Consider the following 22392-nt stretch of genomic DNA (forward strand, 5'->3'; position numbering starts at 1 on the left):
CTTGCCAGTAGGCCACACTGCTTCTGATGGAGGAGGTGGGCCTTTTCCAGAGATTTGAAGGAGTGGAGGGGCCTGGTTTGATGAAGAGGAGGTGGGAAACGGTGATCGGGTGCTCCACTTTAGGCAGGATGGTCATGATTTTGGGGTTCCCTCCCATTACACTAGAAAAATGGGATGAGTCCCATTAGGGTCCCACGTTCAGCTGGAGTGGTAGGTAAGGGTAGTGGGAAGGGAGGTGGCATGGCAGCAGGACAAAGGGAGAGTAAGAAAGAAGCTGCCTTGTCTCCTCCTTCTTCTTGCCAGTGGCCACAGCAGCAGAATCCTCTGTTGCTGCCACAATCATGGGCCCATTGCTGGGAATTTCTCACCGCACCAGAAACTCCAGGAATGAGCCCAGGATTGGCTAGGTTAGCCACAGTAGCTGCTTCTATCAATGCAGAAGAGGGGGTGAAGAGTAATAATGTAATAATAATAATAATGTTGGTATTTGTTAAGCGCTTACTATGTGCCGAGCACTGCTCTAAGCGCTGGGGTAGACATAGGGGAATCAGGTTGTCCCACGTGGGGCTCACAGTCTTAATCCCCATTTTACAGATGAGGGAACTGAGGCACAGAGAAGTTAAGTGACTTGCCCACAGTCACACAGCCAACAAGTGGCAGAGCTGGGATTCGAACTCATGAGCCCTGACTCCAAAGCCCATGCTCTTTCCACTGAGCCACGCTGCTTCTCCATACTATAAGAGTACTATACTAAGCCTTGAGTACACTATAACAGTCTTGGTAGACATCTTCCCTGCCCACAGTGAGCTTCCAGTCTAGCGGGGGAAACAGACATTAATATAAATAAATATGTACTTAAGTTCTGTAGGACAGGCAGGGAAGAGAGAGGTTAAGTGGCACTGCAGTCAGTCAGCCATATTTACCGAGAGCTTCCTGTGTTCAGAGCTCCTTTCTAGGCGCTTGGGAGGGTACAATATAACAGACACATATCCTGCCCACAACGAGCTTACATTACACAAACCACTAGTGCTATTATCAATTCCTCTATGGCAGGTTATCTCTCCTGAAATCTCACAACCAAAGCTCCCCTATTGTTCCTGCAGGAGGCTCCATATCATATCAGAGTAACTTACATATTTGGGCTGAAAATTTGGAGTCTAGCAGGGGTTACAATTTTCAGCCTATCTGGAGACAGTGAGCATCATGGGCAAAAATCTAAAATGGAAATGCTGCTACACTTTTAACTTTAGCAATCTGAATGACATCAGTAGAGGCTTATGTTTTGCCTGTTTAGTGTGATCCTTGTCTCCTCTCTTTTTCACTTACCCAGAATGACAGACTACATCTTCTGTGTGTACTAAATACCTTGATGTAAAGTCTACAGCCTGGACCTGATTTTAAGATGCCCTTAGTATGAGATAATGCTTAGAACCCGGGGCTATAATAATAATGGTACCTGTTAAGACCCCTCTCAGGGTAGCAACTGGAGAGATTCCAGTAGTCTACCAATCTCAGCTACGGGACGGAGAGTCAAGCAGAGACATACCCATTCCATCCCTAGGTTGGCCAGTGGCTAACCAGTGGAAGGCAATCTGCTACAAGACAAAACTCACCCATGCTGGGCAGCAGCGGCATGGGAGAGAGGAGAGGGCAGAGACTCGAGTTTACTGCACGGAAGGTGGCCATGGTAAACTATTTCCATATTTTTACCAAGAAAACTCAATGGATATGCTACTGGAATGATTGCAGATGGAGAATGGGGCATTCTGGGAGAGATGTGTCTGTGGTGTCACTCTGGGTCAGAAATGACAAGTCATAATAATACTTATTAATCGCTTAATAAATATGATTGAATGAATTAATAACAATAATAATGGTACTTGTCAAGTGCTTATTATATGCCATGTACTGTTTTAAGCCCTGGGGTAGATACAAGGTAGTCAGGTTGGAGGCAGTCCCTGTCCCACATAGGGCTCACAGTCTTAATCCCCTTTATACAGATGAGGTGACTGAGGCTCAGAGTGAAGTAACTTGCCCAAGGTCACACAGCAAACATGTGGCGGAACCAGGATGGCCTGATTTCCATTACTTCTACTCTTTCCTTCCCCCATTCACCCTCTGCCCTGCTAGTGATCTGCTGACGAGTTTACATGTGTTGTAGGATGCAATTTCCACCAGCTCTGTGTTACCTGGTCATTTGAGAAGAAGTCCTCAGGTCTTTTATCTTGAGTTCTCTACCCCTGATCTTACATTCCATTATGTACTATTCTGACGGTACCCAATTCACCATCATAGTTGGACAAGTTCTACTGTGCTCTCCCTTGCTTTTTAGCTCTATCAAAGTAAAAGCCCAAGCCAGCCATGAAAGTAAGCCCTTCCCTATGGCCCTGGGTTTGAAAAGGAAGCAGGGTGGCCTAGTTGAAGGAGGACAGGCCTGGGAAGCAGAAAACCTGGGTTCTAATCCTGGCTTTGCCGCTTGTCTGCTGCATGACCTTGGCCAAGTTGCTTAACCTCTCTGCGCTTCAGTTCTGTCAACTGCAAAATGGGGATTCGATGCCTGCTCTCTCTACTACTTTGATTGTGAGCCCCATGTGGGACCTGATTATCTTCTATCTACCTTAGTGCTCAGTACGGTGCTTGGTACATAGCAACTGCTTAACAAATTCCACTATTGTTATTATTAATAGAAAAGGCCAGTTTAGTCAGATTAATACCATGAACATCATGAAAAGCAAGCTGCAGGCCTAACTATGAACATATATGCATCCTACTTACATGGAATTTTTGTTTACGGTAGGGAAGGTGTATTAGGGGAATAACAGCAGGACAAGCACCTGAGTTATTTTTCCAGAAGTGATGATGATGATATCCATTAGTTATTTATATTAATGTCTGTCTCTTCCTCTAGACTGTAAGCTCACTGTGTGCAGGGAATGTGTCTACCAACTCTGTTGTATTGTACTCACCAAGCACTCAGTAGAGTGGTCTGCACACCACACAGTAAGTGCTCAATAAATGCAACTGTGTGATCGATCGGTTGGTTTGCACTGAACGATCTGCATTCTCTCACCTGGACCCCTTCCTTTCAGCAGCCTGCACCAGATTTCAAACCATCATGACCCCAAATATTTACTCTTTTCTAGCACTTAGGCCAAATCTTGCACAAGCTCCCTCTAAAACAGTGAAACTGTTCATTCCTCACATCCTCTCCCAAAGGTAAAGGTCTTCTGCCTGGCATCTAGTAAGCCCTTAACAAATACCATTGCCCCTGCAAACCCACCCCCACAAACAAACAAACAAACAATGGGAAATGATTTAGAGCAAATCATCTTCCAGAGTTAAAACCTTCTCCCTGAGACACTTTGGGAGAGCCTTCATTTGCTCAGCTCAACAATGCAGTTCAACACTTCCCTTTCTGGAAGTCTTAGGTGGAAATAAAAATTTGAAATTCAAGTTATTTGATAAAAGTATCAGTGCCAGATCCTAGAAAGGGTTAGGCATGATTTTAGGCAGGAGAATGGAATTAGCTTGATCAATCTAAGCAGATCAGAATAATACAGTCACTATTAGAAATCAATTAAGAATAATAATAGTAGTAATAACTAGAAATAACCTTGGGATTTATATTATCGAATGAAAAATTTTACAGTATGCAAACCAGAAATTCATTACCTAATTACGCTGAAATTACACAGTGGCAACTTCATGCCCAATTTTGAGTGGTATAATTAAGAAAGTGTTCATTGCCCATAAATATTAAAAGAACAAAAGAATGTCTTCTTACTAAACATATCTGTGCCCAATGAGTCATGACTGCTTCCTTGAACTGGCAAAAAAATGTTTTCTCTGTTGGCATTTCAGAGATGATACAGCTATGGCAGAGCAATCTGGAGTCAATTCTGCCTCACACATAATCAGCAAAATTGTCAGATAAATTGCTAATGCAGGGTCTTTATTACTGGGCTTGATGGAAGAAACAGAAAGAAAGCAGCTTGACTTCTAGACTCCCAAGTAGAATTTGCAACACACCACATCAGAAAAAGGCACCCCATTAGATGATAAATATGCAATCCCACAGTCTTACATTTGAGAATCAGTTTCCTACCTAAAACCTCAGGTTAGGCATTACTAGTTCTCTTTTTTTTTTTTTTAAGTTTTCAGCATACACAGAACCAGAGCTTCCTCCGACTAGTCACGTATGAAAATTAGAATATCGGCTTCTTTCAGTTAAAACAATCTGAGCTGGTAAATTCACAGGAAAAAACCCAATCCCATCCCCTACATAATGAATGACCACGATCTTCTAGGATCTATCCCTAGAATGACTTCTCTTTAGTACTCTCTCCACTGCGTAGTACACTGCTCTGCACATAGTAAGCACTTAATAAATGATTGATTGACTGGCATGTCCTGAGCTGTATCAAAATATTCCAAAGGGTAAATTGTTCCTAGAGATGATGCAGAGAACACTTGAGATGGGTCAATTAGGCACATTAGTGCATACTGACCTGCCTAGAACCGCGACTAATTTTCCATGCAGCCACCTTAGATACATGGAAATACATGCAGATTGACCTATTAATTTTGTGAATTCTTCTGAGAACTTTGGTTTTTGTATGTGAACTTTACATGTACTTTTTTTCTTCATGATAATAGTTAATAATGTTGGTATTTGTTAAGCGCTTACTATGTGCCGAGCACTGTTCTAAGCGCTGGGGTAGACAAAGGGGAATCAGGTTGTCCCACGTGGGGCTCACAGTCTTAATCCCCATTTTACAGATGAGGGAACTGAGGCACAGAGAAGTTAAGTGACTTGCCCACAGTCACACAGCTGACAAGTGGCAGAGCTGAGATTTGAACTCATGAGCCCTGACTCCAAAGCCCGTGCTCTTTCCACTGAGCCACGCTGCTTCTAAGTTATGCTCTTAGAACAGAGCAGGATACTGTCCAAAGCACTGGGGAAATGTACATACAGGGCCCCATCTGGAGGAGCCTCTTCAGTGGAAAAAGAGAGGGAAGGGATGACTGACATACTGAGACAGAAACAATAGGGTACCTCTAACAAGAACGATTTAACAGCAGCCACCAACAGAGCAGCAGCAGGAGGGAATAGTCCTCAGGTCCCTCACTGCTCCAGGAAAACAATTACCTCGAGCATGTGCAAGTCTCTGTGTCTTCTTCTTTTGGATTCTTGGTTCTTTCTTCCTCTGCCACCCACTGTTCCATATGGAATGAGTGCTCCATAAGTACCGGTCCACTCACCGATTGACTGACTACAACCGTTGGATGGGGGTGCAGTGAACCAGCGAACATTTGGCAGATATTAAAAACATCTGCAGGTCCTAGCTTCACAGTGATTGCCTTAATAAATTAATAAATAATCAGAATACATGTGTTCTCACCAAGGGAACATTTTCATAATAAACTCCTGCAAAGCAATAATAACAGTGGCATTTAAGTACTAACTATACAGTGGGGTAGATACAATCAGACACAGTCTCTGTCCCACATGGGGGGGTCACAGTCTAAAGGGGAAAAAGAACAGATATTTAATCCCCATTTTACAGATGAGGAAACTGAATTAGTGCTTCACAGTGGATAGAGCATGAACCTGGGAGTCAGAAGGATCTGGATTCTAATCCCTGTTGCACCACTTGTCTGCCGTATGACCTTGGGCCAGTCACTTCACTTCTCTGTGCTTCGGTTCCCTCATCTGTAAAATGAGGATTAAGACTGTAAACCCCATGTGGAACATGGATTGTGTCCAACCTGATTAGCTTGCATCTACCCCAGTGTTCAATAGCGTGACTGGCCCAGAGTAAATGCTTAACAATTACCATTAAAAAAAGCACAGAGAAGTCAAGTGACATGCCCAAGATCACACAGTAGTTAAGTGGCAGAGTTGGGATTAGAATCCAGATCATCTGACTCCCAGGCCTGTGCTCTTTCCACTAGGCCATACTGCTTCTCCAAGTAACTTTTTGAAGGCATTGCAGAGCTATATCACATTATGGCTTATTCATGGCCAAGTTAAGGCACTATCTTTCCCTATTCTTTCACCACATCCAAGTTACACATAAAAAGTCACATTCTGGGAAGAATGGTTATATCGACATACAGGTCAGATCATCCTAGTCCATGTTCAGCCTATTTCTCCTAACTCCTTGGCACAGAGCAATGTATCATTTAGGCCCCACAGTTGTCAGGAAATAGAAAACACCCCTTTTTAACTACCATCTAACAGATTTAAAAGTTTACAAATGAGCCAGACTCAGGTTCTCTTCTGACTGTGCTCTAACGGATTTCCTGTGTACAACTAGAATAGTCTCTCTGTTAAATACATATCACCCCAAACTGATCTCCCCCTTCCATTCAATCATTCAATCAGTGCCATTCACTGAGCACTTACTGGGTGCAGAACACTCTACTAAGTGCTTGGGAGAGTACAGTACAGATGAAGTTGGTAGGCATGTTTCCTGCCCACAAGGAATTTTCAGTCTAAATGGGGAGGCATATTAAAATAAATTATGGATATGTATGTAATTGTTGTGGGGCTGAAGAGGATGGGTTGAATAGCAAACACTCAGCCTCATTCATACCTTAAAAATAACCACTCAATCAATGGTATTTATTGAGCACTTACTGCATGCAGAGGACTGTACTAAGCACAAATAGGCAAGGATTGTGTCTGTTGTATTGTTATATTGTACTCTCCCGAGCGCTTAGTACAGGGCTCAGCACCCAGTAAGCATTCAATAAATACAACTGACTGACTGACAAAGTAAAATACTTCAGAGTTGGTAGACACATTTCCTTCCCACAAAGAACTTACAGTCTAGAGTGCAAAGATGCATCTTCGCTCTTTCTGAAATAGGCAAAGATGCTACTGTTGTCCTTCCCCTAATCCACAGAAAGGCAAGTCTGTTGAGTCTGTTTCCTTTTTCATGGGGAAAGATGAAAGGGAAGCATGGGCCATGGTGTAGCCCTGGGATTATGGGGTGAAAGTTTAAGAAGCACCAATTAAGCAGTTGGGAAATAGGTCAGTGAAAGTTCCTATAGGCATATGAAAAATGAACTACACATCCATTTGCCTGGGATACTTTGCGGTTCAGCTCTGTAGTCACAGGGGGTTGAATTAAGTCAGTTTCCAGTAATAGTAGAAGCAGCATGGCCTAGTGGAAAAAGCATGGGCCTGGGAATCAGAGGACCTGGGTTCTAATCCCAATTCTGCCATTCCTCTGCTGTGTGACCTTGGGCAAGTCACTTGTCTTTTCTGTGCCTCAGGTACTTCATCTGGAGAATAATAATAACAATAATAATAATGGTATTTGTTAAGTGCTTACTATGTGCCAAGCACTGTTCTAAATGCTGAGCACTGTTCTAAGAGCTAAGAATGGGGATTAAGACTGTGAGCCCCACGGGGGACATGGACTGTGTCCAACCTGATTATCTTGTATCTACCCCAGCACTCAGTACAGTGCCTGGCAAGTAGTTAGTGCTTTACAAATACCAACACAGTAGTAATGTTATTTATTGAGCATCCCATGGATGTAACACACTCTACTTGGGAAAGACTCAGAAGTAAAACACACACTCCCTGCCAACAAGGTGCTAACAGTCTCATGGGAGAGAGACAGAAGCACTTACAGATAGCGGGAGCAGGAGGAAGAATGGGATTCAGATATGCCAGTATGAAATAGAATAAATAAGTGAAAAGAAAATTAAAATATATCTATCGACATAGGTGTTATACATATTACATAAGTGCTGAAGATGGTAAAAATAAGTTCTGAGGGGGGAGGTTATTAGGTTGAACCAAATTTTGGGAACAATCCTATGATTCTTAAAGTATTAATTCAGGGGAAAAAAATCAATAAACATTTGGTTGGGTTGTTGGCATTCATATAGACCTTTACCGCCTGATGGTATAGAAAGATGTTTGCACTGACTGTGAGTGCCTTGATTTTAGGTTCTAGAAATTTGCTTTTGCAAAACCTTAAATTATCTCCAAATCAATACACACATCATTTTAATGACCATTAAGATATCGCCTCTGGGTGATGAAATATCCAATCCTTTAACCGACATGAAGATGGATACCATCTTTTGCTGAATGTGCAAGGGAAATTCAGGTAGGAAAAATGTAATTATCCAAATTGGAGTTTGGCAAGGGCCGTTCTCATTTGAGTAGGGTACTCGTCCATCATTTCAGAGCCATTAAACTGAAGATCTCAAGTAGAGGGGGAGTTGAAAGATTTTTCTTTGATCAGCCTGGTGTTTTCTGGTTGGAGGCCTTTAAAAGTTCCTTAGCCGACGTTTCTATTTTCCTTGGCTTGATGTCTAATGATGTTATTATCCATTATAATGTAAGGCAGTAACCCTCCAACAGAGGAAAACAATTTCCCCATTGGGAAGTGCTGATAAAAGGAATCTGCAACACCAGCAAAATCCACCTGTGAACTTTCTGACATACTGTAACCAGGCTTAGAATGAATTTTCCTTTAGAAGTGGGGAGGATGGGAATGACTTTATGCCTCCATAGGAGGGTTCGAGCCATCGTGGGGAGAAAACAGGCTTGAGCAAATCTGAAGAGGCAGCCCTTCTCACCCTTCAATCAATCAATCAATCATTCAGTCAATGGGATTTATTGGGCACTTACTGTGTGCAGAGCACTGTACTAAGAGCTTGGGAAAGTACAATGCAATAGAGTTGATAGACACAATTCCTGCCCACAGGGAGCTTTTGAGGTTTTAATAAGAATAATGCTATGAAGCTATATAGCATTTCAGTTTTCAAATCAGGTAACTCTCTCGAGCCTTATAAAAGCCCTAGAATCCAAGTATTATTGACATTTGACAGTTGGAGAAACTATGGCACAGAGAGGTTAACAGATGTGCTGAAGATCACACAGCAGGATGGGGCAGAGGCAGGATTAGAGCCCAATTCAACTGCAGCGTGGCATAGAGGATAGAGCGTGGACGCTTTCCTCTCCAACCAAATTCCTACCAGGTTAATCCAAGCACTTTTCCTATCCCTCCTTGACTGCTGCATCAGCCTCCTTGCTGACCTCCCTGCCTCCTGTCTCTCCTTATTCAAGTCCATACTTCACTCTGCTGCCTGGATCCTTTTTCTATAAAAACATTCAGTCCATGTTTCCCCACTCCTCAAGAACCTCCAGTGGTCGGCCATCCACCTCAGCATCAAATGGAAACTCGTTATCATTAACTTGAAATCACTCAATCACCTTGCTTCCTCCTGCCTGACATCACTGATTTCCTACTACAACCCATCCTGCACACTTCACTCCTCTAATGCCAACCTACACACTGGAGCTTGATCTCACCACTGACTTCTCAACCATGTCCTGCCTCTGGTCTGGAACACCCTCTCTCTTCATATCTGACAGAGGATCACTGTCCCCACCTTCAAAGCCTCATTAAAAGCACATCTCCTCCAAGAGGCCTTCTCTGACTAAGCCCTCATTTCCTTTTCTGCTATTCTCTTCTGTGTCACCCTTCCACTTAGATTTACACCCTTTATTCAACCCTCCCTCAGCTCCACAGCATTTATGTACATATCTGTAATTTATTCATTTACATTAATGTCTGTATCTTTCTCTAGACTGCAAGCTCACTGTGGGCAGGGGACGTGTCTGCCAACAGTGTTATACTGTACTCTCCAAAATGCTAAGTACAGTGCTGTAAACTCAGTAAGCACTCAATAAATATGATTAATTGATTGATGAGGTCAGATCCCACTTAATCCACCCGCTTCTCCAGGCTAAGCAAGATCATCCCTTCAGAAATTGGTATTACATGAGAAACCCCGTGACCACATTTCACCACCAACCCTTGAAGTCTTGCCATATGAATAAATGGGTGGCTAGTGTGTTGAAAGCCTTAAACATCAATCAATCGTATTCATCGAGTACTTACTGTATGCAGAGCACTGTACTAAGTGCTTAGGAGAATACAATATAACAGAGCTGGTAGACATGTTCTCTGCCCCCAGTGAGCTTACAGTTTAGCAGGGGAGATGGACATTAATAGAAATAAATCAATTACAGATAGGTACATGAGCACTGTGGGGCTGAGGGAGGGGTAAATAAAGGATGTAAATCCAAGTGCAAGGGCGATGCAGAAGGGAGTGGGAGAAGAGGAAATGAAGGCTTAGTCGGGGAAGGCCTCTTGGAGGAGGTGTGCTTTTACTAAGGTTTTGAAGGTGGGGAAAGTGATCATCTGTTGGATATGAAGTGGGAGGGCGTTTCAGGCCAGAGGCAGAATGTGGGTGAGAGGTTGGTGGCAAGATAGAAGAGATCAAAGTACAGCGAGTATGTCGATTCTGCATATTTCTATTTATTATTATTTGGTCTCCAAAGAGGTTCTCAGAGTGAGGTAGCATGCTCCTCAGGAAAGACCTTCATTGTTGAGTCACAGATGTAGTCCCAGATTTCTTGGATGCAATCCCAGTCTACTGCCTCACCGTATTTGAGAGGGTTGACTAATTGGAGTGGTATTTTAGTGTGCTTATTTATGTTCATGCCCTGTGTAGGTGGCTTTCCAATTGCCTTCCCCCATTCCCCGAACAGAAAACATTTACCTACTATAGGAAATTAAATAGGTTTGTCTAGATTCACCTGCATAGCCACACTTACAAGTACTGTGCTCCTAAATCAAAGATTAGTGAACTAAACTTCACCTCCTTAGGACACATCTTTGTTGGAGTCACCATCAAGGAACGATTTTGTGTCTCTGTTCATTAATTTGCTTGTGTCCCCAGGTTTTCCCTGGGCAATTCCTTCAGGGACAGGCTTAGGAGTATTTCTGGTTGCCATTTTTTTTTCCTCCAGTTGACCTTTGCAATATAAAATTAAGAAAAAAAAATCCTCCAGTTCTCACCTCCACCCTCTAAAACGTCAGGGCTGAGAGATGCGGTTCAGTCCTTAAGAGGTGGGATAGCACCAGCTTTATTGATTTTTATGTCGTATTTTTTGGTTTAATTTTTTTTTTTACTTTTTCTATCTTATGCCGCCACTACCGATACTTCCTTATCAGACCCCTTCTGATCAAGGCAGTAGGTGACAGTGAGAAGAGACATTGACTCCAAAAGGAGAGCATCACTAGGAGCATGTGATCTGGCCAGGTGTGGAGTCACTATGGCAGCTCCGGGCAAGGCTCTCCAGCCTGATGAAGGATGGCCCCGGGAGGCGGGGGCTGGATGCAACCCGGTTGGAGGCCTCTTTCCTCGATGGAGCAGTGTCCGGTGTCTGGTTTTGCAGTCAAGGCATTGCTGGGAACAACCTTCCCAAACATTCCCAGGGGTAGAAGTGATTGTCAGTGCCCCATGAAACAAAACTGCCTTCTCCTATATACGCCCGGCTCTAACGCTTCAGCTGTTTTTCGATTCCAGTCCATGTGGTTGTGCAGAGCACAACTGTAATATTTTTGTTGACATTCTATTTTTTGATTGCTTTTCTCCAGCTTTTTGCAAGAAAATGGAAAAGATGTTTCTTATACTAAGGTGCTCTGAGTATCCTTCTCAAAATGGCTCACTGGCGCTCTTGCCACTGACACCTTAGAGATACTCAGTTCTGTGACCACGGACTGCAGCCATTCTCCCTATCAGCCACCTCACAGACTGTGCTGCTGGGTCCAGGCAGATAGGGTGTGGGTGATTCGACACAAGTCATCACCGGTACAGAAACAACTCAAGTGCAAGTCCCACTGGCAAGCGTATATACCTTTCCCTGCTTGGGAAGCAGCTTGGCCTAGTGGAAAGAGCCCTGAATCTGGGAGTCAGTGGACCTAGGTTCCAATCTTGACTCTGCCACTTGGCTGTGTGACCTCGGGCAAGTCACTTCACTTCTCTGTGCCTCAGTTTCCTCATCTGTAAATTGGAGATTCAATACCTGTGAGCCTCACGCGGGACAGGGACTGTGTCCAACGGGATTAACTTGTACCTACCCCAGTGCTTAGAACAGTCCTTGACAAATAGTAAATGCTTAACAAATAGCACTATTATTATTAGTACTAATAATAATAGTAATAACCATTAGTGTCTGAGCTATGCCCACCCTCCAAAACATGTCATTCTATACTTTCACAGACACAGTGTGTAAGGGATTCTCAGCATGGAGTCCACTGACTCAGTATCACTTACAGCAGCAGCATCTTCAGACAGAGGAAAACTCTCTAAAATGGCCAATCATGCTTCTTCCTTTTTACGTTGACAACTTTTTGAGGCCGAATACTTTCAGAATGTTTCATCATTTGCCGAAGATCTAGTGTGGTTGCTTACAAGAATTCCAGAAAGAGCCTGCTTATTCTAGGTTTTCCTGTTTTTTTGAGCTTCACCCATCACTAGTTGTCATGTGATTATGACCTAACATCTTGTGCTTACTGGATGTTGTGCATTAAAATGCAAAGGCTCATTGCCTTAAAAACAAAAACTCTAGCATTTAGTTTCCTGTCTGGATAATGAGTTACAGTAAAGAGAAAAGCCAACAGCTGACCTTGCATGATACATTAACATTTAGGCTCATTTGCATTTGGAACCCAAAAATGCTGCCATCGACCAGAAGTGCCTTGCTTTCCCTGTGATTCGGATTCAGTTGCAGAGATAACATTTCAGGGGAAAGGAACAACTGCCTTAGTTCTGCAGGAAGCAAATCTGCAACTTCTGCTCCACAGGTTGGAAACCTCACTGAAGTGAGCTGCTGTCTCAGCCTCAACCACAGAAATGTCTTCCTGAGGTAGCCAAGCATTTTTACAAAGGCAGTACAGTTGCGAGTCAGAAATCTATCATTAGCATTATGTACTGAAACGCTTCCCCCACGTTAACTTCTCTCAAATCACTGGCTCTAGCTGCCTGTGGAACATCTTTCTTACATCCCTTTGAAATTTGGGGTATAAGCATTGCAACTTTCGGGATTGGACATAAAACTCCATCTCACCATTTCTTCTCTGAGAAATCAGTTTTAAGGGGTCGGGTACCACAGGAATAAGTGTTCAATGAGCAGACCCGGGCAGTCACACCTAGTATGCTCTACCACTAGACTGTAGAAAGAGCTGCCTTTATTTTCTCATTGAGCCTCTGATAAATTAAGCAGCCACGCTGCCTCCAGTACCAAAAGCAGTTCGCTGAAACTGGCTTTGCTTTTTGGAACTTTCAGAGTCAACCCAGAGCCTGCTGCTTGTCTGCATGTTTTCCAGCATAGTGCTCTGGTATAGTTTAGCCCCACTTCAGTCCGTGAACTTTTGCCATAGCAAGCGTGATTAAAGTAAGAAGTCATACTGATGATGGGACAGAAATTATTTGCAGTCGCTGGCTTGCTTTGTTTTGCTTTTGCCTAGCTTTGGGTGGTATCTTCACTTCGACAGGAAGATCCAACTCCAACTGTCAAACAACAAAGAAAGCTCTCTGATTGAATGGTGCTTCCTGCGTGATACCATGAGGTCAACAGCTGGTGTCAACATAGTGAATCAATAAAGCTGTTTTTCTGGTAGCTTCCCCCTTTCTCATCATTTGCAGGCAGTTGCTCTTATACCTCAGGTTCACTAGAGGACTCCAAGACCCCACCCTCTCCCTCCCGTCGATCAATCAATGCTATTTATTGAGCATTTCCTGTGTGCAAAGCACTGTACTAAACACTTGGGAGAGCACAATAGAGTTGGTAGACACATTCCCTGCCCACAAGGAGCTTACCTCCATTAGCCTTGCAAAAACTTGCAGTAGCTGTGTCCACCCTGAGCCGGGAGGGAGGAAGATGTCACTAAAACAGGAAAAGGGGCTTCAGGTGAAGGAAGGGGGTGAGGAGCTGGTTCTTATAACCATGAGTAGTACTGGTGTACAAAGAGCATTTGCCTCCAAGTGCTTAGCGCAGTGCTTTGCACAAAGTAAGCACTCAATAAATATGATTGAATGAATGAATGGGGCATGTAGTACTAGTATGGATGTTCGCTTACAGGTAGTGTCACTTGGAACACTGAAATTCCCTCTTTCACTGGGCCCAGATCCTCCCGGCATTGACCCCTATCCCCTTCTGCCCCTCATAGTGCTTCTGAGGAGGGATATGAAGCAGCTTGGCTTCTTGCAGAAGCAGCCACAGTGGAGATAGCAGGGAGGAAAGGGAGAGGAAATGCTGATGGCAGGACTTCCGTCTTGTGGTTCAACTGACCCGGAAAACACATAAAAGCAGCGGTTGGAGCAGGGTTTGAGGTTTGATCCACTGCTTTCCACTTTCCTAACTGACTTCGTGCATCACCTTACTAGTTCCAAGCACCGAGCGTGGAGCTGGGCCACCAGAGCCAGAGCCAGATGTGCCACACACACGTGCATACACACTAGCCCATCGGTTTCATACCACCTTTTCCATGTTATCCAACATTTCCTAGCCACTCATTGGAGAAATCGTTATAAATCCCGAGCCCAGAATTCTGATGCTTGATCTGGAGTCTCCAGGTCAAAATGACATTGTTGGCAGCCCTAACCATAGTGGGCTCTGGGAATCAGCCCAGGGAGCCCAAATGGATAATCCATCTCTGGCAAGTTCATGCTGTGGATGGAACTTGGCTTCTTTAAATACAGCCTCCATCACCCCAGAGATCATAGTAAACCCAAGTTTCCACTGGCTTTATGGAAACATAAGCTAATGTCTTGAATGGATGCCCTGTGACAGATTGCTCCTGCTCAGGATTTTCTGAGGTCTTTCAAAATAGTAACAAAAGAAAATAGGATCAGACCTTTAAATCAACCCAATTTCTGACACACCATGTAGCAGAATGTTGACACCCGTTACCTCCAGGCACTTTGCCTGTGTTTTCAGCAATACGAGGGAAATCACATGTTCCTCTCCCCGTTTAGACAGCACTCGTGGATTTCTTCTTCCAGGGCTACAGAGGAAGTTGAGAGAGAAAGAGTGACTTTCCTATGGGTAGTAAGCTGTGTACAATTGCCATAAATATTTTATGGAAATCCATTAGCTCAGAAGTGAGACGTCCTAATATGAAGTAATGAAGGATAGCATCTCAATGCAAGTAAGAGCCGGCAACTCTGTGGGGCTTCATAATTTAGATGTAAGCTCTGATGAAGAATCACCACAGCGATCTTGGATTCAAAGGTCCATCACCTTAGCTGACAACTTGGTTTGACATCAGGTCCTCCAAAGTATAAATCCCTTACTGGTGTAATTGTTTCTCACTGAACCCCAGGGCCGTATCCATCTCGGAGAAAACACTCCTTACTGGCAGGGAATTTCATAAGCTGTTTTTCCCCCTTCAGATGTTTTCACGATCTATAAACAGGACACCTGCTGGGAATACCACTATGGAGTAATTGGAGCTCTGTGTTCTGGGCTAGTCCTCGTGGAGGTTGTGTGCAGGCTGAATCAAATATGCTTTTAGGAAAATTCTCAGCCTAATATTTTTTTTTAAGCTATGAGGCCCCTGTCCTGAAAGTTTACATTTGGGGGTGGTGTTGGGGGAAGGGGGTGGGCTATGGGATCTGGGAGAGAGATCGGGGCTGCCCCAAGGTTGCATTAGCACCAGGTTCCCCTCCTAGAATTTATGGAATAAACCTCCTCGACCAAATCGTTCCTCCACCTTAGATCGCACTGAGACAACGTGTGATCCCTGGACTCTCTAACTTGAGTTGGTCAGATTAGGGGAGAAGGTGTTTTCTCCTCATCTACCTGGGTCGGTTGAAAGAAAGATTCAAGAGTGCTCTTTCCTTAGAAGGGCCAATCCTCACTTTCTAGCAGTATTATGAAATGTAACTGGATATTTTCCACGGCTTCTCTCCCCTCCTAGTAAGCACAGCAATTCAGAGGTTAACTGTCCATTTATTTCACTGTAAAAGTGATTGGTTCTGGAATGCTGGTTAGAACAGACTGAACTAGCTTTTGTGCCGGAGGTAAGGAGATATACTGGGAAATGACATTAGGAACAAACTTGCCTGAGAAATTTCCAACACACAGGGTCCAAGTCCCGCAAAGATTTCTATATGGCATTTCCAGTCATGAAAAGCAGAGGTAAGGTTGCCCACTGCCCAAGTTAACCTCTTTTCCACTGATCACTCTTTAAAAAATGATTCTTAGCACTCAAAGGAAGTTTTCGGGGAGATTTCTTTAAAGTCTTGGATAATTCTCTCAGGACACAGGAATGGGCTGAAAGGACCCCACAGTACTTATGTACATATCTGTAATTTATTTATTCATATTAATTTCCGTCTCCCCTTCTAGACTGTAAACTCACTGTGGACAGGGAATGTATCTATTATATTGCTATATTGTACTCTCCCAAGAGCTTAGTACAGTGCTCTGCACACAGGAAGTGCTCAATAAATACAATTGATTGACTGCTTAGATGTCTGTCAGTCTCTGCAGTGCAGATTATCAAGGATTTAGACAGAAAAAAGAAAAGGATACACTTCAGATTCTAATGGCAAAGAGAGGGAAAATAAAATGGCTCTGCTCTGGGAGTTAGGGTTGGGAGATGGGGGTCAATAATCTACGTAGCACTTGTCAGAAAAGATGGCCAGGGTCATTCCTCTTCTCCTCAGGTGGGGAAACAAAGACCCAGAGTGGATTAGATGAACAATTCCTGAACAAGGTTTCTGAACAAGTCCCTGATGGGGGCAGGAATAGAACTCACTAATCCAAGCCTAGCAATTGACTTTTTTGCTCTTAAAGTGAATTTATGCATCAGGTGGGCAAGAAGCAGCATGACCTAGTGGAAAGAGCCTGAGCTTGGGAGGCAGAGGACCTGGGTTCTCTAATCCTGGCTCTGCACTCGCCTGCTGTGTGATCTTGGCAAGTGGGGCTTGGTTACCTCATCTGTAAAATGGGGATTCAATACCTCTTCTCACTCTCTCTTTGAGGGACTGGGTCTGATCTGTTTACACTGCATCTACCCCAGTGCTTGGTTCAGTACTTGGCACTGGGTGCTTAACCAATATGACTATTATTATTATTATTATGAATAAATTTATTCAGGAGGCATTTGGGTATTTGCCTGGTGAACTGAGGGATACTTTCCCAGAGGGGTTTGGAAGTTAGTCCCTCATTGGTATCAGAGAAGATTTCCCCATCCTTCCAAAGTCTCATCCCTAGATGCTCTGCCTGGTGTCTGGAAACAGTTCAGACTAAGAAGAACAGGAAGAACAACAATTTAGGAGTTGTTCACATGTTTTGGAGGAGTGTTCTAATTGAAGCCACCATGTGCTTCTGTTAACAGAAACATGCTAGCTTAAGGTTACCGCATAATACAGAACACAGCTGAAATCTAGAATTTCCTTGGTATTCGCACCACCCATGCTGAATTAAAAGTGGTGAAGTTGCTTTCTAGTGTGGAAGGCACATGATAGATCAGGCTTCATTTCATTTCAGGAAAACTATTCTCCAGTTCTTGCCTCCCCAAGTCATCAGGACTACAGAATGCATCTATTGCTCAACCAATACTATTTACTAAGCACTTAGAAGAGTCTAACAGAAGCAAGACACATTTTCCTTGCCTTCAAGAAGTTTGTAATCTAATGAGACAGACAAAAATTAATTTTCAAAGAGCGGAAGCTGGGGAAAGCACAGAAATGACAGGATGAAATAGCTGAATAAATAATTGAATAAACAAATAAATATACAGATATATATAAGCAGTGAGGAAAAGGAATGAAATACATAAGTGCTAAGAGTGACTGTTAGATTGATGAAACTGGTAGGAGCGGATTGGAAGTGTATCAGGGTAGGCTTCCTGGAGGAGGTGGCCTAAGAGGGCTTTAAGTATGGGGAGACCTGTGGTCTGACAGACTTGGGTGTGGGAGTGAAGGGGAGTTCCAGGTGAGGGGGACAAAGTCAGTGAGGGGTCAAAGGTATGAGTAGAAAGCAAGATAGTTCTGCCTCTGTCTGGCTAACTTTGTCTTTCACAATATTAATAATAATGGTGTTAGGTACTTGCTATGTACCATGCACTGTTCTAAGCACTGGGGGAGATACAAGATATTCAGGTTGGACACTAGCCTCCAAAGCCAGGGATTGTGGGTTTGAGTCCCATCCAGGGTGATAGCGATATGTTTTTAGAGAAGCAGTGTGGCCTAGTGGATAGAGCATGGGCCTGGGAATCAGCAGGACTTGGGTTCTAATCCTGCCACCACCATTTGTCTGCTGGGTGAATTTGGGCAAAACACTTAGCTTCTATGTGCCTCAGTTGCCTCATCTGTAAAATGAGGATAAAGACTGTGAGCCCCAGGTGGAATATGGACTGTGCCTACCCCAACGCTTAGGACAGCGCCTGGCACAAAGTAAGTATTTAACAAATACCATCAAAAGGCAAGCCACAGAGAAGCTGTTCCAGAGAGAGCCAGAAGAGGAGACCAGGGAAGATTTTCTTTATTACATGTGTTTTATTTATAATTATATATATATGTGCAATGAAGATTAACACCCTGAAGAGTACAGCCAAGTATGTCTAAATCTCTTTGTAAAAGACTCTTCCAGGGAAAGACTAAATCAACTGCTATTCTGAAGGGGGGAAAGACAAGTCTTTTCTTGTCAAGAAAACAACTGGATCTGTATCCTCTGGGCAATTGGTATTCACCCCACCCACAGCCCCACAGCACTGATGTACATATCTGTAAATTATTTATATTCATGTCTGTCTTGCCCTCTAAGCTGTAAGCTCATTGTGGGCAGGAAATGTGTATTCCTACTCTGTTGTACTGTACTCTCCCGAGCACTTAGTACAGTGTTCTGCGCACGGTAAACGCTCAGTGAATACCATTGATTGATTGAAAAAGAAAACTCGTCTGACTCTGATATAAGGATCTTTGAGAAGGAGCATGATCTAGTGGAAAGATCACTGGTCTGGGAGTCAGAGGACCTGGGTACTAATCCCAGCTCTGTCAACTGCTTCCAGTATGACCCTGAGCAAGTCACTTACTCTTCTGGGCCTCAGTTTCTTCAACTGTAAAATGGAGATTAAATCCTCCTTCCTCCGTAGACTATGAGTTTCTTGTGGGACCCAGACTGTGTCCAAACTGATGAACCTGTATCTACCCCAGTGCTTAGAACAGTACTTGACAGATAGGAAGTGCTCAACAAATACCATGATAGCAATAATTGATAATCTTTGGATTTCCTTGCCACTCCCACTCCCTTCTGTGTCACCCTGACTTTCTTCCTTTATTCACCCACAACCCCCCTAGCCTCACAGAACTTATGTCCATATCCATCATTTATTTATTTATATTAATGCCTGTCTCTCCGCTTAGACTGTAAGCTCACTGTGGCAGGGAATGTGTCTGTTGTATTGTTGTGTTGTACTCTCCCAAGTGCTTAACCCAGCGCTTAGAACAGTGCTCGGCACATAGTAAGCGCTTAACAAATACCAACATTATAATACAGTGCTCTGCACACAGTAAGTGCTCAATAAATAGGACTGATTGATTGATTGATCAACAATTACCTAGGCTCCCAAGCCCTGAAGGAGCTTACGATCTAATGGGGAAGCTAAGTAAATTAAAAAGTTAAGCATGAGAGACTATGTTTAGGTACATAATTATTAGGTTCATAATAAATAAATTGACAAAAATTAATAAAGAGATAAATACATGAGTGCTGAGGTAGCTGAGGGGATCACATGATTGTGGGAGGAGAGGATTAATCAAGTCATTTTTGTCCAAGTAAATAGCCAAGAAATCAATCTATCATTCTACAGTATTTATTGAACCTTTATCCTAGCAGAGAACTGAACTAAGCTCTATTGTCTTCTAAAAATACAATTAGTAGACATGATCCCTGCCCTCAAGGAGTTTACAATCAAAATACTTTTAAATTAATTTACAGGTGTGTGTGTGTGTGTGTTCTTAGTGGGGAGGGGAGTGAGCACCCAAGGCTTAGATGACCCAGAAGTGCTGGAATGGTAGAAGAGGGGGAAATAGGGTGGGATGATAAGATATTAATCAGGGAAGGTCTCCTGGAGGAGTATATGGTTTTAGAGCTTGAAGAAGGGCTTTGAAGAAGGGGAGAGCAGTGGTCTGCCAGATGTGAAGGGGGAGGGAGTTCCAGGCAGAAGGAAGGGCGTGAGTAAGAGGTCAACGGCAAGAGATACAAGAACCAGGCACAGTGAGTAGGTTGGCTTGAGAGAGGTGAAGAGTAAGAACTGAGGTTTAGTGGAAGAGTAGTGAGAATAAGTAATGGGAAGAGACCAGATGATTCCCATCTTTATGAAATGTCTTATCCAGTTGTAGAATAGCCAGGGGTTATACGTCTTCCCCTCTAGGCTACAAGTTCAAGCCCGAACTGGGCTGGCAGTAACAGAATCGTTATTGTCCAATGATAGAACAACAAATTAATGGGGAAGCATAGCCTCCGTCTGCCAAAATAGGATACCCACCATTGCTTCACAACCTTGGCCTTTTTATGGGATCTTCCGTCTGCACCCATCTTGAGGCTGCTTTAGAGAGGACGACAGTTAATTCTCATTAGCTCCCAAGGATGGAATCGAAAAAACTTGGCTCTAACTAGTAACAAGGAGAATTTAGGGGAAATACTTGAGAGATTAGAAAAGATCCCAAGGCAACTTGGAAATAGAACAAAAGAAGCTTTGAAACAATGCTCAGTGTAGACCTCGGAGGCCAAGCTGGGAGGTCAAGCTGCAGTGAGGATGGCTTGTAAACAATCAAAGCTGTCTTGTGACAGCCTAGGGAATGGACTGGATGACATCTAGAAGGCCTGTATGAGCTCCGGCCCTCCTGTGAAACCTCATCTGTTTCTTTCATTTTACAAGTCTCTTTTCAATTTGGCCTTGTTTCAGGTTTATTTTATAAGGTGTTGAGGGAGACTGGTAGGGTCAGATTACCTCGGCACAGCAGACGGGCTAATTCCCATGATCGACTCGCTGAACCGAGTTTCTGGGGTGTAAGTGCTGGGTGTAGGGGAGGAGGGATGGAATGTGTCTTCTGGGGAATATTTACATCAGCACACTGCCACTAAGGAGGGGTTGAGAGGGGAACAGAAGCAGAGCTTGGTAGCGTGCTGCCACCACTTTCTCCTTTTATATGCCCCCTGGAAAAGTTTGGCCACTGGGTAAATGGTGGAACACCTTCAGGAGAAGCCCAACCTGGTAGAATGTGAAGTTGGAGGGAGCCGACTAGAGTCAATCTAAAGAAGCTCAGATGGGAATGCAGAAGCTGAAGCTCTAGCACACCTTCCTGATGCTGAAACCTTTAATAAGGCTGGGACTGTTGGACTAGGGACTGCCAGGACCTGTAAGGAGCCTGAAAACCATATTACCTTACTCTCTTACTTTCTTATTACCATACCATATTACCTTACTTTCTCTCCTCATTCTCCTCCCCTTGGGTCCTTGAATGGGGTAATATAAGGGGATCAACAAAACAGGTTTGTCCCTGTAATTTGAAATCTGAAGGACTCATGGGGATGGCATGAATGCTCTGATTACGATCAGTATTTCATTCATTCATTCAATAGTTTTTATTGAGCGCTTACTATGTGCAGAGCACTGTACTAAGCACTTGGAATGTACAAATCGGTAACAGATAGAGACAGTCTCTGCTCTTTGATGGGCTTACAGTCTAATCGGGGGAGACGGACAGACAAGAACAATAGCAATAAATAGAATCAAGGGGATGAACATCTCATTAAGACAATAGCAAATAAATAGAATCAAGGTAATGTACATTTCATTAACAAAATAAATAGGGTAAGGAAAATATATACAGTTGAGCAGATGAGTACAGTGCTGAGGGGATGGGAAGGGAGAGGGGGAGGAGCAGAGGGAAATGGGGGGAAAAGAGGGTTTAGCTGCGGAGAGGTAAAGGGGGGCAGTAGAGGGAGTAGAAGGAGAAGGGGAACTCAGTCTGGGAGAAACAGGGAGAAACAAGGTCATCGAGAGATTAAATGATATACCCTCGGTCACCCAGTTAGACAGTGCTGGCAATATGATGAGAACCCCAGAGAAGTGTTTCTTTCCATGTGTAGTCTCAGAGAGCTTAATGAATTCTACACACATGTACACACACATACACACACAAACACACACACACACAACCTGTCCCTAGTCAATATTGGTCCCTAGCCCTAAGAAAAGGCTTCCCAATGTCTTTTGTGGAATGATTAAGCCTCGACTGGATCCACCTGAGAAGAAATAATTTGTGCACTCCCTCAGTTCAGTCAATCTATCAATTAATGGTAATCATTGAGTGCTTACTGTAGGCAGAATGGCGAACTAAGCACTTGGGAAAGTACAACAGAGTTCTTGGACCAGTCCCCTGACCACAATGGGAAGCAGCATGATGAAGTGGATAGAGACCCAGCCTGAAAGTCAGAAGGTCAGGGGTTCTAATCCCGGCTCCACCACCTGTCTGCTGTGTGACCTTGGG

Source organism: Ornithorhynchus anatinus, chromosome X3 (genome assembly GCF_004115215.2).
Source record: "Ornithorhynchus anatinus isolate Pmale09 chromosome X3, mOrnAna1.pri.v4, whole genome shotgun sequence".
In the NCBI taxonomy this organism is placed as follows: domain Eukaryota; kingdom Metazoa; phylum Chordata; class Mammalia; order Monotremata; family Ornithorhynchidae; genus Ornithorhynchus; species Ornithorhynchus anatinus.